General features: G+C 30.1%; 1 protein-coding gene across 1 annotated transcript in view; it reads left to right on the forward strand.

Moving 5' to 3' along the window:
* The first annotated feature begins 509 nt into the window (after positions 1–509).
* LOC113511894 (protein qui-1) overlaps positions 510–14,134 on the forward strand; it is a 146,445-nt gene continuing 132,820 nt past the window's right edge. Inside the window, exon 1 of the mRNA XM_052894470.1 lies at positions 510–748. The gene's annotated coding sequence lies outside the window, so the exon portion shown is untranslated. The remainder of the gene's footprint in view (positions 749–14,134) is intronic.

Here is a 14,134-nt window from a genome sequence, read left to right on the forward strand (position 1 = left end):
CGTGGGTGTTGGAAGAGGTGACTAAGAGATTTTACTTCATGGTCTTAACTTCATGATCGAAGGATGGACAGCAGCGTTTCTCTTAAAACATCACCAAATATTAACTGCGATTGCCAACCCACCTGGCAAGCGTGGCAAGGCTTATATTTAGCAATGGACGGTAAACGATTGATGCAATGACGATGATTATAAATGTAAATTGAATTTTTTTTTAAATATTTGGATATAAATATTTACATATTTACTACTCAATATTAGATAAACATATACCTAAACAACTTTTTATCCTAATTAACATAAGAAAAATTGCTAGTATCATTTATTTACTAAATACTATCGCGCTTTCATACGCAATACTAAAAAAAAAATGTCGCGAAAATTGTACAATGGCAGGAAATCATCGGGTTACAAAGGTATTGCTGGGCGGGCGGGAGCGTGGCTGGCCAGGCCGGCAGCCACCTTGCCGCCCGCGTGCCTCACCCGTACCGTTCCGCCGCAGTCTACTCACAGCTACCGCGGACTGCGCTCCATACCGGTACGCGGTTACCGGCGTCGTACTACGCGAAACTGTACTATGAATTAAACATTCAACTTATTAATTAATTATGAACTAAACATCGGCTCACGACCATATCGGAACTATTATTCGGTGCGTCCCTGTGTTCTTCTGTATCCGTGCCCGTACATAGTGTCCATTGTTTTGTGAACAATCAATCCCGTATTTTAATTTCTGCTCCGACTGTTTGGTGTAAGTACATTTTAATTGATATGTTATTAAAATTTATATTCATATTTTTTCAATGAAACGTCGCCAGTCAGATATGAGACGTGTGGAATAAGCAACAATAAACATTAGCATACTAAACACTCGCAATACGCACGATAATCCAATGTTTACGTTTCCCAGTGCGAGAATAACTATCAAAGAGTGTGTACGCATTGATAAACGCGCGTACTGGTTTTATCGTGGTTCGTTAATAATCTTATATTATACCTAGCTATTGCCAATAATTTCGTATGCGTAGGTTTTAGTATGTAGTAAGAAAACTAATAAAATAGACCAATTATAGATGGTATATCAAGATAAAACATATACCAGTTTTTAGGTTAGACCTTTAGGAATATAACTGTGAGAACCGCATTCAATTTGGTGTAGTAGTTTTTGCATGACGTCAAAACAAATAGACATCATTTTTTCTTAATTATCTCTTTTATATACAAATTGTCTAGTTATACATATTTTTATTATATTAATGAAATTCTAGATGAAAGATTATACTATAATTACAAAACAGTAGTATTTAATATGCATAGGTTACGTACATTTAAACTATATTTTTTTTAATCGCTAATAGAATCCATAATGTGTTAGTAACAGAAAGGATATATTAAGATTACTTAGACCGAGTAGATAACGATAATCCATGTCAGGCCGACGTCCAATCAGCCGCACTGGAAACTATAGTAGTTAATTCCAGAAAGGGATATCGTTTCATATTCATTTATTAAAAACGTGTTACTAAAAGGACTCGCATGGTGAAGGGATTGTTAGTAATAGGGCCTAATAGTCTTATTGCTAGCAACACCATGGTGATTTCTTATGAATTTGTCATGACAAGTTTATCATTTTTTACTGATGTCCCGATAGGGCAGGTAGAGTCACCATTCCATTATCATGCTGTACAAAAAACAGGATTCGTAAACTATGTTAATAAAAGTTTATTTATATAATTCTCTGTGTTTACTAGTTGTACTGCAATTATTTACAGTGTAGTCCCGGCATAGAATAGGCCATCACTTCCATTCCAGTGGATATCGTAACAGCCTTCTGCCAAGAGTGGCAATTACTGACAAAACCCCCCCATATAGGGTAGGCCTATGTTCAGCAGTAGACAGTTAACGGCTGATAAAATACTGATGATGTTTTTTTTATACAACTTAGAATGGCAAACAAGCTGACGACCCACCTGATGGAAAGTGGTAACCGTCGCCTATAGACATGAGCAGTACCATGGACATAACAGAGTATACTGTTTCACCCATGATAACCTCCCCCCCCAAGCGTTGCCATTCCTGAGGACTCAGGTGTTATTCTTTTGTACCCTGTAAATTCACGCCATATCCTACCCTTCAAACAGAAACACAACTGCTTCACGGTTGAAACACGAATGGGACAGAGGTACCCAAGCAATCGACTTTTGTACAAAGTCTCCCTCTGGTAATGACTGGACCTATAATGTAGTAAAGTCTTTTAGGACCATTGGAGTTGTACTGGAAAATTGCACTATCTAGCTTCTCTGATTTTACTTTTAGGATGCTCTTCTCGTAAATTTTATGCCAGAATTCTTTCATTATGTTACGAAATACATCTGTGTGTGACTCCGTATAACCCTGATTGAATTATTATAGGCTTTTTGCATGCTGTTTCGTACATGTGGCTTTCAGAAATATACTACTTCTGGATGGCGTATCGAGACAAAACACACACCAGTTTTTAAAAACTGGTGCGTGTTTAGTCTCGATACTTAAATTAGATCTTCCGCATCTAATTTCAAGTAGTAGTTTATATATATATATATATATATATATATATATATATATATATATATATATATATATATATATATATATATATATATATATATATATATATATATATATATATATATAGACGCAGGCAAATTTCCTAAAAAATATTGTTTTGGCCTTTTTTACTCTTATTAAGACCATTCATATTATTTTTCCTTAAATATCTCCTATGCACAGACATCTGTCACGAGATACTTATTACGATCTGTTATCGCAGTATAACGAAATGTAAACAATACGATATAGGTACATGTATTGCTTTGGGGCCGTGCGAGCCAGATGCTCCAATCTTCCAGATATAATTATAATAGATTGTCCAAATTTCTGAAATGTGTACTTTAGTTGTAGTACTTATTACGGTACTAACTGTTACTTGTGACTATGCCTGCGTGAACTGAGATAATAAATACCCTATGTGGTTATTCTAGATAATGAGCTATTTGTTTCCTAAATTTCAATGGAATCTTAAAAAAAACATTTATTTATTTATTTATTTACACTTTATTGCACCAAGTAACAAGAGAAATAACAAATACAGTAAATATTAATGAGAAGTGGTACAAAAGGCGGCCTTATCGCTAAGCAATCTCTTCCAGACAACTTTTGGGTAGAGGACATTGAGAAAAAGACAAAGACATTCTTATAAACTTTCAATTTTATATTATTCAGTGTTACATTAAACTATTAAATACAGCACTTTAAAAATAGTGCTAATATCTTCGAATATTTAAAACAAAAAAAATGTTTTTAATTAAATATTAAAATAATTTTTTTTAATAGCTATTAACACCAAAAATAAAATTTGTTTCGTATATTTCTATACATTTCCCACATGAATTAGACAGAATTACTAACGAGCATCCAGGTGATTATCCTTTACAAACTTTTATTTAATTTACCTATAAGATATTATATTAATACTAAATTAAATAGATTTAAGAAAAAATTATGTAAATTGAAAAATATTACAAAAAATTTTAATCTTCAAGATTATATATACACTGAGTCTTAAATTGAAATTTCATTACTCTAGTTTGTAATAGTTCTAAGTAGGTGGATACATTGTGAAAGGATCAATAATATAAGTTTGAAGACGTATCTAAAGAAAAATACAAGAGAGAGGAAACTTTACTAATGACGAAACTTACGTACGGAGTTGTCTTAGTTTTGAAAGTCTTCGAAAATTCTACAAACAAATCTACTTATTACCACTTTTCTATTATTCCGGTTGTCAGATTCCAAATTGAAGATGATATTTAATTCGACGGTATTTTTTCTTGTTTGCAACACAGTAAATCTTGTCTAATTCTATACTTATTTTTATGAATAGAGATAAAATAATATATAGATGATACATTATTTTATCCATAATCATCGAAATAAGTGCAGAATTTAAGCTTTTTTAGTTTTTAGTAGCCAAAAAAGAAAAAATCAATCGTGACAAAATAAATATGCCATTAAAAGCATAAATAATCCAAAAGAAATTTTGATCATTTATTTTTGCAATCCATATAGAATTGTTGAATTGAAAATGAATTATCGAAAACTGTTTACAATACGAAAAAGCAGTGCTTAATACAGGAAAAGAAATCATGCGAATAGAAAACGTCCGATTTTAATTTGGTTAAAAATGTCAATAAAAAAAAAATAAATCAAATGTTTATATCAATTTTAAGAGGATTTGATACAGACAAATGTCGGATTCTCACGGGAAAATACAAAAAACCAATTACACTCGTAATTTCACTGCAAAAAAAAAATAGAATTAAATGTATCAAGCCAAATCAGACTGGTAACGGATTCTCATGGTATAAAAATTAGAATAACGGAGTCGCGGAAATAACTATGTAGTTTACATATAAATCGTTAAAATAAAAACTTATAGATTAATAGATGCCCTACCTATTACATTTCTAGGGTTTTATCGTTATCTGTCCACTTAACATAGGCCTTCCCTATAGATTGTCATAAGGAACGGTCCCGAGTCTCTTGCATCTTCTGGCTCCCCTCAATGCAAAAATGAATTTGAGGTTGTCACTCCATCTAGTGGAGGGTCGTTTTACACTGAATTTGCTCCTACAGCGTAACTTCTCAAGAACCTTTCTTCTGCATAGATTGTCTTACAACTATCAGCAACTACAAGGACTATTGCCAAATATTTATTAACAATTTAGTAAAGAGTACAAGCGTTTGTGTAACAATATTGATATCAAACAAAAAATCAAAAGCAACATGAGTTTTAACAATAAAAATGATATCAAAATATTTCAATTTTTCAATTATATAAAATTTTTACATTACATAATTGTCTTGACAAAATGAAAATCAATATGTGAATTGTATATTGTATTGCGAAAGAAATAAATTTTTTTTAGAATTTTCTTAAAACTATCATAAATAAGCGAAACAGTATACTCTGTTATGTCCATGATACTGCTCATGTGTATAGGCGACGGTTACCACATTCCATCAGGTGGGCCATCAGCTTGTTTGCCATTCTAAGTTGTATAAAAAAAAAGATAAGAATATCTTACCATAATAATAATTGTTATTACTTCTCTTAAGAAACATAATAAATGCATTTGTGTATTCATGAACCAAATTATTTCATATTTATATTCGTACCAAATTATATACATTATCAGTATTTAAAATAAATTATCACGTAAAGAAAAAAAAACAACAACCTATTTACAGATTTATTTGCACTTAAATTCACGAGTTATAAAATTAAGAAAAATACAGTAAATAATTATTGTATCCAAAGAGTCCACAGTGTGTGAGTACAACTCTCACTTGACCGGTTTTATTTTAATTAAATTAATGTCGCACCATATTTTATTTTGACTGGAAATTAACTATGACATTACTACGAATTTTTCACCCTAGCTATTAGTCACACCTGTAACAATGCTAGACTACAATAAATTTTGAATGAACCAAACAAAATAAAAGCAATTTATTTCAATAAATATGGTAGTTAAATACACGATATCGTTGTTAATATTCATGAAATACTCGGCTAATAATTCACTTCCACATTAAATACTTATTTGAAATATATTTTACGACGCCATATTTATTTTAACAAGTGGCGATTTTTACATCCGCTGATACACATATTTTGTAGTTTCCTGAGCATCAATCTATATAATGACTTACTAGTCGTTTCGCGCGGTGTTGTCCGCTTCTAACTATGTACTTCCCGTATTCCCATTGGAACCTTTTATAAATCTGGTCCTATATTGTATTATATACTTAAATGATGATTACATACCTAATACCTTTATAAAGTTTCAGCCAATTCAACTGATCGGTTATTTTATAGCATTTTATATGTGATTCTTAAGATTGATACAACTTTTTTTATCTATAAACCGATTGAAATAAAACGAACACTAAATAATAATGGAGCAAACTGCAACGTATTAGGGAAAACCGTATTCAAATCGGTTTAGTCTTTTCTGAGATTAGCGTGCACAAACGTACAGACAGGGATGTAACAAAAATTCTAAAAATCATTATGTTCGATGGTATTGATAATATTGCGTTCACAAAGTTATAACAGTTTTTATTATATATCTTCCATGTACAGACAGCGATCAGTTACAATTTTATTATATGTATTTTATTATATTGATTGAGGATAATACTAATATACTTTTGCTACTATTTTCAATGGTTCTGTATGGAATTCTACAACATTTTGCTTGAATAGACTAACGATAAAATTTAAATTTGATTTAATATTAAATATTACACGTTATATATCGAAATGAATATACCTAGTCAAGTGTATACATCTATAAGTAATAGATGTATACACTTGACAATCAATAACCTCCTTAAACAAGTATTGGCGACAAAGGCTCCTAGTTTTCTGAAATAATAATACATATGGAGTACTGTTCATGTATTTTCAATTAACTTAAAAAAAGAAAGAAGTTCTCAATTAAGCTGTATTTTTTTAACGTTTGTTACCTCATATCTCCATTAGTTATAAACAAATTTGGAAAATTCTGTTTTTATCTGAAAGCATATACTTATTACATTATTATTATTACAGATTGGTCCCATGAAAATATTATCAAAATCGATTTAAAAGTATAGTTTTATAAAATCAAAATAATTCGTTTTATCACAATTGAAGTTGATATTTTTTTTGTGAAACGCAATTTTATTCAATTCAATTATTCATTATAACAATTCGTAATATGTCCGCCACATAGAGTAATAGTATAACAAGTAAAAAAGTAACCTTGACATATTTATTGTAAACAATGAGTTATATATTGATTGAGTACGTTTGCTACATACCCAAAAGCATTATTTTTAAACAAATTTTGGTTAAATTGTTATTGTCTATGTACATATAATAAACTCTTTGTAGTTCCTCTAACAAAAATGGACGTAAATGATATTTTATTGCAAGAATTCCTCAATAAAGTAGAGAACACCGTCCGGTGTTAATATACTAATATATATATATATATATATATATATATATATATATATATATATATATATATATATATATATATATATTAATTCACTAATTATTATAGAAATTTTATATCTTATAAATTTATTTGTTAAATACAAACATTTGTTAAATTAATATAATTCTATTTTATAAAAAGGAAACCAAAAATATTTCCATTAAATCACTGTCTATATTTAAGTGATTCTACGATTATCAAAGAATTTTTAGAATTATGTGATATTCTTTTGGAAAAGTGTACACTCATATCAGCATGTGACTGTACAGTTGTTTATTACCATACTAGCGCTCCAGTCTAGCTTCGCAAAGGTCGATAGAATACTCTGAAATAGTATAATTTAATTATTAAAATCAATTAAGTAGTTTTTAAATTAAAAATAAACAATCAAATGTTTCCTCTTTATAATATTCTAATATAGATAATATTAAGTATGCTATGTGTTATAATGTGCCTTGCATAATGAAATTTATTTACTGAATAAATAAATTTCATTATGTATATACATAATATATTTACTAATTAGCTTGTCATACATCATTGTATATCTATTTGTGTGCACTTACGTAATATACATATATATTTTAAACACACACCGTGAACTAGACATCATGTCACATAACTGTCACGGTGACAGATGTCACCTGCGTGTGATATGTGTCTATGGAACAATGTTATCTCTCGGTTGTAAGCTAATGCATGTTGTCATATTTTATGTAAGTCTAATTCTATAGACTTACAGTGCGTGTTTTATGTACATTGGCATAGAATTATGTAAAAGAACAGTGTTAGTTCTAGTTCTTAGCTAACTGCACTTAACAAGAATGTCATGTTAGATACAGTGACAATGTCATGCGTAGCTATATATTATAATATAAGATATAATTGTAATAGAATTATAATAAGTTCTAATTATATTTAGTTTATAATACAAACACCTACAACCTACCGGTGGGGGGGGGGGGGGAAGGGATTGTTAATAATGCAGACTACCAGTCCCATTGCTAGCAATATACTCAGTCAGGTCGACTTCCACGTGGTATCCCCTGGAAACCATCGTGCTGTATTCCAGGTATATTTATCACGATGGGCTAACTGATGCACCTTTTCATTCTCGCCTATCTAGTGTCCTATTGAAATTAAGATTAAATTCTTAAAAATGAAATGTTACAACGGATATTAAAGGGATGAGTGGTAGACGACAATGTCAGTAATAATATTACAATAAAACATAAAAAAAAATAAAAAAATCGTTGAATGTAAATAGGTTTATAACAGAGAGGTAACTGACTAAGTGAGCCGAGGACATCTTTATGGCACTTAGGTATAGCAATCATAAAGGTAATGTCATAAAGAAGGCCTAATTGGGAGCATGAAATTGAAAATTGAAATCAAGAATGGTTCCAGCATTTAAAACTGATGAGATGTATCTGGATATAGAGGTTCAAAGTGTAAAAAAAGTGAAAAAACATTTATCTGTCTTTAACAAAAATAACGAAACAAAAAAATTGTTTACTGTGAAAATTTCGAAAGCAAGCCAATCTGTCAGCTTATTTGTATTTATTTTGTCTCTTTGCGAAAGGATTAGGTGATGACGTATTGTGTCGTATTCGCTAACGTCATACGCATTTGCACGGAGGAGTTTATTATTAATATTCATATTTATAAACGTATATTTATGTATATTATTTTAGGAGAAGTCCCAAAATAATAAAATGGTGGAAATATTTAACAAATTATTTCATCATCATCATCGTCATCATCATATCAACCATTAACTGTTCACTGGTGAAATTAGACCTCTCTTTGAGGGGAAGGGATAATCTGTAGTTGCCATACTTGGCAACCTGATTGGCAAGCGCAGACTTTGATGATTTTTCAAGAGGAACGCTGCAGCGCATCCCCCGACCATGAAATTCCTTTAGTCGTCAGATTCGACGTTCATGGAAAAGAAAGAGATAGCCCATTCCATGCCAGAACTACATGCGATTTGTTTTATTTCGATGATTAAATATAGTTTGTTAAAGAATTTTAGAAAAAAGGTATAAATATACAATTTATAATTTTTGTTTCTTTTATAAAAAAATACGACACTTTGTATTTCTTTATATTGAAAAATACACAAGTAAATTCTTTTGCTTTTGGGAATATTAAACTCTATGGATCATAATTTTGAAAATACAAAATAGAGATAGTAATATTTTATTTCTCCCTAATAGGTTAATAAGAGGAAAATGAAACTATTTTCATAGTAGAAACACAATAAAATCAGAACAAGTTAGCCCCGACTCTAATAAAAATGAAATCCAACTTTATTATTCCGGTGGGACATAATATTCTGTCGTAATACTTTAATCTAATATGAGATTAGGTACTGCCATCAATTCAGTCTGGCCTGAAATTAGTTTGCCAGTGCAATCTACAAGGAAACTAATTTTAGATTAAACTAGTTAAAGTCTGAAATCTGTTGCTTCGTGAAAGCCGGTAATATTTTACCAACTACCGATTGTAAAATAACTACGCTATACAATTTATGCTAATTGCGTTTGCTTATTTATAAGACAAACTAAAAGACTTTTTTATAAGACAAACTAAACGAGCATGCGACTCGCCTGATGGTAAATGATTAGGAATTGGAGATATGCTGCGGGTATTTTCAAAAGGAATATACTCTTTTTTTTTAAGTTTAAGATACATTGATTCGGATATACTACTGCTTAATACTACTGCTTAAACTTTTACAGTATTTGTAACTAATATTTATTTCCAAGAAATTGTAAATATCTACATACATTTGTATAAAATTATAGGGTTCAATTTGACCATATTATACATTACGCGATATTTGGGCTAAATGTGAACCGATTTTAATTATTCCAAATGTTTGATTGATTTGATGATTGGATATTAGGATTATTTAAATACAAGGTTTTTTTTAATAATATCTAATAAATAATTAATAAAATAAAATTGTAACTAGATATATGCATATAAGAAATATTTCATAATTTTTTCTTAAATATGATTTTAATAAAAGTAATTAAAACCGAAACAATAATTTTTAGTATTTCTGTATCTCTGTCTATTTATATACTTATTTTAGTATCATGCAAAAACTAATGCACCGAATGGAAAGCCGTTAATACAGATGCTATTTTGAATATCTTACCTATAATCTACAGTACATTTTTCTTGATAGACGTTCCTAAAAGTAGTTACATTTTCTAAACATCACGCATACAAAATTGCAGGCAAAAAATAGTTGTAAAACAAAAATATTTTACGAAATAACATCATCAATTACCATTGGTCCATCAATCCGACTTCCACATTATCTTCTGTAATTTACGTTTTCAAAATAAAAAAATTCACAATCATTTTAAATAAAAAACTTATATGTATATATTATAGTGTAACAACAGCTATCTGGAATGAAACATACAAATACATATAAGTATATTATGTACCTCTAAGGTAATATAGTGTAATTATCATTTTAAAAGCACTTGGGTAAACACATTTAATATTGCAATCAACATATTACGTTTAACACGAAAAAAATAAGAATTCAGATATTATAAGTAATAATTTGATAGTTTAATCCATCAGAGATTGAACCCGCATCTCTCAGTTATCCAGGCTGAGTGTGTCCAGTTGAAGAGGGAGAAAATTGAAAAATTGCCACCGTACCATGTAATTGGGATCACATTCGTCCTAGACAGCTTAGAGAATTGAGTTAGAGTCCTATCGAATCGGATTGTTGAAATATTACATTAGTTTAATAAACTAAAATCATATATAAGTACTCGAATATCGAGAGCGTTGAATGTCAAAAAATGTCCTCAAAACAATCATTCAACTATCAGACACGTCGTTTTTCATGCAAAATATTCAATCCATTTTGAGGACATATTAAAGTCTAATAACTTTACCGCAGGTATTATTTCTAATACTGTAATTCATTAAAACCTCCTTAAACACATTTTAAATATTAAACATTAAAATTTAAAGATTTCAGGTAAAATGTAACTCTGTTCGTATGACAATTGTTAAAATGATTTCGCAAGGGATGCGCCAGTATATGAGTAAATTTAAAATGAATTTCTTAATAAAGAAACGTAGTATTATTTCTAATTATAGAGTGCTTCGTAACTTTCTTTTGAATTTAGAAATAACCATAAATGAAATATAAAACTCTACAAGAGCTGAAATAAGTTTTATACCGTAATAGTTATTAGACAGTATAAGTTTTTTAGAAAGTTAATATTATTTTAAAGGTTTTATTATAAAGATACTAATATTTTTGTTGCATCTGTTTGTATTCTATCTATTCGGCTTAGAAACCTGGGAAGAGATCACACATCAGGTGAACGTGATAAATAATTTTATCCTCAGACATAATACGAGTATAATAGTGTGCTCAGGGTACTTTTTTAATGGTTGTTATTGGAATGATAAGCCCGCCTGCGCTATCGGTATACGTTGGCGGAGCACCAGTGAGGGGTGATAAATGAGCATGAAAGCAGCGGGTCTACCATGAAATGAAATTCCGAAATTTCGGACTCAATTTCGTGTTTTTGTTTATACCAAAATCGGACCAATAAATGGAGATTTGTTCGCCATACATCCTATCATAAAAGTACAAAGGAACAATATTTTAACATTTTTAATGTTTCCAAACGGTAAGTATTATGTAATTTTAACTTCAATTTTGGTTCCTTTTGGCTCCGAAATTTAGGAAAACATTTCATGGTAGGCCCTCAGGTCAGTTAGTCGATCGTGACCAATGCAACAAGTATGCACAATGGTGAAGGTCGACCTGCCGGGGCTTGCTAGCAATGGGACCATTAATCCCCATTGCTAACAATCCCTTTCACCTAACTCAGGGTATTAGGTACTGTTAATGTGGCATCATTCCTAGAACTTATCTATAGATGTATTCTACATTACGATGCTCTATTTATTACTCGATTGTAATATGGCAAAGTGATTTTATCTATTTACATACATTACTGCTGTAACCACTTCATTTCAATTCTATACTGTTAGCACATAGAAATAGAAATATGGTAAGGTCAGATAAAATGAGTTACCATACTAATGTTATAGTAGTTAGAATAAATAGAAATAATGTATTAATATTATAAAAGTACAATATAAATACAATAATATTTTGCTCTACAAATAAATACAGTATTTTCTTTATCCTAATAAATTGAATTCGAGATCAACAAGAGAGTAAACTCTGTCGAATAAATAATAAAGAATTATGAACCATTTCTGCTACGCTACCTTGAATTCTGAGGATAGGTCGTTTTTATTAAAATTTACCTTTATTAATGTGAAATGTTAGTATGGAATCTTAGTAGGTAATTACATGTATGAACTTGAAATTTGGCACTCAAAGTAAAAATTAGAATTTACTTAGTTTTACGCGAACAGTTGTAGAAAGAAATTTATATACAAGCGTAAAACATGTTTTGGTCTTATAAATGTCGATTACCTCATAAAATATAATACTTTTTTTCCCAACTACACAAAAAGTAAAAGAAAGGTTTATGTTTTAGCAACTTATATTTGTATTTATATACGATCCGCCATAGCTCCGTCTCTCATCTCGTTGGATGAATGTCGAAATAATGACCCCATATCACTCAATCCATAATAATGTATTGATGATAATTCATTATCGAGTGATATAGATTACAAGTAATATGTCTTCTCAATTGATTTTGGAACATTCTCTTTTTTAATTATATTTTTCCCATAGTCGGATTACGATTTCTGAATTTACATTAATATATTTTTTTTATGCAACTTAGAATAGCAAACAATTATGCGAGGTATTTTCATATCCCACATATTTTGAAGAAAAAAGACTGCCTCGTAGTTACTTTTTTTTTTTTAATTTTTAAATATATAGCAAATTTTAAATTAGACTCGAAATATCACTGCAAAAATCGCATCCAATTCAGGGCAGTAGATTTTGTATGATACCTGAATAAACATACTGATAGACAAAGTTACAAAATATGAAAAAAATATTGTTGATGCTAAATCAAGATTAATTCTTATTAAAACTTCTCAAATTATTTTTAATTAAATATTATTCCCATGTACAAATAAAGTCTAGTTAAAATTTTATTATACTCATATTAGTAATATGACTAAGTTCAATATCTCTAAAATCAACTAACCTTTTTCCTTCTTCTGAACATTATTACCAAAACAAGTTATCTATGAAATAGCGACAATCTCACCTCCTATCATGTATAATTCAAATGTTTGCAACAATCAACTAATAAATACCATTGACTAACTACCCCATTTGGGATAACAGTCATAAACATATATCTGACATAATAACCTACATGCCAATTGCAAAATGCTGAACACAAATCCAAGCTTTGTGGAAAAAAATGTTATAGGAACGTACGCTAGGGAGGCATAAATCTCTTTTATTCACCTAGCGATCCGCTTGGTTTGCGCTTGAAAACAATCTGGAAAAAAAACTGCAAATTTGTTCACTTTAATTTTACATGCATATTGAACATAATATAATCTTTTTGTTATAATATATATTCCTAATCAAGTTAGGAAAACTTTTTTTAAAAAATCCTTTATCAAAATATTCGTACTCGCTAATCTCCAATTTTGATGAAATTTTGTAAATGTGTAACTTGTTTTATTCCAACTTAAGAGATGGGGTGATTTCTATAAGTGATAAAAATGGTGTGGCAGGGAGCAAAACAACGTTTTTTCTATACTACTGATTGATGACAAATGAGCATACGGCCCGTCTGATCGTAAAAAGGGTCATTTGACCTATGGACGCCTGTAACACCAGGAATATCACACACGGGTTTCCGACCCTTAAGAAACCTTCATCATCATCATCATACAAGCTTTTAACTGTCCACTGCGAAGTATAAGCTTGCCCCTTGGGGGGTTTTGTCAGTAGTTGTCATGCTTGGCAGGCGGATTGGAAACCGCAGTTAGAGAATATGATGTTTTAAGAGTAGTCAGTAGAGATGTTTTAAGAGCGA

The sequence above is a fragment of the Galleria mellonella genome, unplaced genomic scaffold, assembly GCF_026898425.1.
Source record: "Galleria mellonella isolate WM207_F2 unplaced genomic scaffold, CSIRO_AGI_GalMel_v1 utg213, whole genome shotgun sequence".
In the NCBI taxonomy this organism is placed as follows: Eukaryota; Metazoa; Arthropoda; class Insecta; order Lepidoptera; family Pyralidae; genus Galleria; species Galleria mellonella.